Raw genomic sequence first — 2,500 nt, 5'->3', positions numbered from 1 at the left:
CTTTGCAGGATTTTCAGTCATTGTGCATGTCCTGATGTTTCATGTAATGTCTGTGTAGTAAATAAGAAAAAAACTGTGTTCAGTTATTCCAGCAGATCATGAATCTGTTTAGTCTGACTGAGTCTTTATATCTCTGTAGAACTGATGTAGATGATGCTCACAGCACTGATAATGTGAGAGCATGTGTTTGACCATGGACAGAAGAGAAGTAAAGATAACTAAACTTTAATTAAAGTCTACAGATATCTGCTCAACTCATTTCCATCACTTCACAAAAATCTGGGTTTTTCTGTTTTTCCAAAACTTTTCCAGGCCTCGAACATGCCCTGTCAGAATCCCATAACTTCTCCAGGATTTTAATGTGTGTATGAGCCCTGTGATAATAATACTAATAATAATAATAATAATAATAATAATAACTAGAATTGTACATTTCCTAAAGAAAATGTGAATGGGGTTTGTGTGGAAAATCGATGGGGTACAAAATGATACTAAACTGGGCAATAGCACTGGAAAGGTAAGAAATGGTGGTTGCTAAGATGTTGCTAGGCGGTTGCTAGGGTGTCCTGAGTGGTTGCTAGGGTGTTCTGACTGGTTGCTAGGTGGTTGCTAAGGTGTCCTAAGTGGTTGCTAAGGCATTGCTAGGCGGTTGCTATGGTGTCCTGAGTGGTTGCTAGGTGGTTGCTAGGGTGTCCTGAGTGGTTGCTAAGGTGTTGCTAGGTGGTTGCTAAGGTGTCCTAAGTGGTTGCTAGGTGGTTGCTAAGGTGTTGCTAGGTGGTTGCTAGGGTGTTCTGAGTGGTTGCTAGGTGGTTGCTAAGGTGTTGCTAGGCGGTTGCTAAGGTGTCCTAAGTGGTTGCTAAGTGGTTGCTAAGGTGTTGCTAGGTGGTTGCTAGGGTATTGTAAGTGGTTGCTAAGGCGTTGCTAGGCGGTTGCTAGGGTGTTCTGAGTGGTTGCTAGGTGGTTGCTAAGGTGTTGCTAGGCGGTTGCTAAGGTGTCCTAAGTGGTTGCTAGGTGGTTGCTAAGGTGTTGCTAGGTGGTTGCTAGGGTGTGCTGAGTGGTTGCTAGGTGGTTGCTAAGGTGTTGCTAGGCGGTTGCTAAGGTGTCCTAAGTGGTTGCTAAGTGGTTGCTAGGGTGTTGCTAGGTGGTTGCTAGGGTATTGTAAGTGGTTGCTAAGGCGTTGCTAGGCGGTTGCTAGGGTGTTCTGAGTGGTTGCTAGGTGGTTGCTAAGGTGTTGCTAGGCGGTTGCTAAGGTGCCCTAAGTGGTTGCTAGGTGGTTGCTAAGGTGTTGCTAGGTGGTTGCTAGGGTATTCTGAGTGGTTGCTAAGGCGTTGCTAGGCGGTTGCTAGGGTGTCCTGAGTGGTCGCTAGGCCTTTACTAAGGCGTTACTAGGCGGTTGCTAGGTGGTTGCTAGGCGGTTGCTAGGGTAATTTGGGTGGTTGCTAGGCAGTTGCTAGGGTACCTTGGGTGGTTACTAGGCAAGCCTCACATACATGCCAGATGAAATAATTATACTTAGTAAGCATTTCTAGCAAGTTACAGTACTTGGCTAGTCAATATTAGCATGTAGCTAGTCACTGCTAGCATGTGTAGCATATAGGAAGTTCCGTTTGCTAGCATGAGTCAAACGAGCCAATCCCCAAGTCTCTATGATGTTCCGATGCTGAGATATAGCTGTTGATGAATGGTTGCTAGGGTACTCTTTTTTGTTGCTATGGGCGAGGTTACAGAGTGAACTTGAATGTGGTTGGCTGTCTAAGTCAAATTAAGCAACCCCCATGTCTCTATGACACTGCTATGTAAAGATATGCATCTAGGCCAGTTATAATGACAGTCTAGGGGACCAGTTTGGGGGCGTGGCTTGTGAGCTTCATTATCATATTGAGATGCTCATTGGTTGTCTTAGTCAGATGAGCCAACCCCCAAGTCAATAGGACACTGCTAAGCAAAGATATGCATGTAGACCAGTTACAATGGCAGTCTATGGGACCAGTTTGGGGGCGTGGCTTGTGAGCTTCATTATCATATTGAAAAGCTCATTGGTTGTCTGAGTCCAATGAGCCAACCCCTAAGTCTTTAGGACACTGTTATGCAAAGATATGCATGTAGAACATTTAAAATGGCAGTAAATGGAACACTTATTAAGGGTATTTAAATGGATTTGTGGGCGTGGCTTAAGAGCTTCATTATCATATTGAAAAGCTGATTGGTTGTCTGAGTCAGATGAGCCTTCCCCCAAGTCTGTATGACACTGCTATGCAAAGATATGCATTTAGCCTTATTATAATAGAAGTCTATGGGACCCATTTGGGGGCGTGGCTTGTGAGCTTCATAATCATATAGTGATGCTGATTGGTTGCCTGAGTCAAATGAGCCCACCCCCATTTCTCTATGACACTCCTATGTAATGTTATTGATGTGTGACATTTATAATGGAAGTGAATGGGATGTGCAATGGGACGTCCCACCCCATGTTAAGTCAATGGGGCAGTTATTAAGGGTC

General features: G+C 44.6%; 1 protein-coding gene across 1 annotated transcript in view; it reads right to left on the bottom strand.

Moving 5' to 3' along the window:
• depdc1b (DEP domain containing 1B) overlaps positions 1 to 2,500 on the bottom strand; it is a 19,966-nt gene that overhangs the window by 7,159 nt on the left and 10,307 nt on the right. The window lies entirely within an intron of this gene.

Source organism: Danio rerio, chromosome 10 (genome assembly GCF_052040795.2).
Source record: "Danio rerio strain M-AB ecotype USA chromosome 10, GRCz13ab, whole genome shotgun sequence".
Lineage (NCBI taxonomy): Eukaryota > Metazoa > Chordata > Actinopteri > Cypriniformes > Danionidae > Danio > Danio rerio.
Note: the sequence above shows the minus strand (reverse complement) of the source record. Positions and strands in the feature narration are given on the sequence as shown.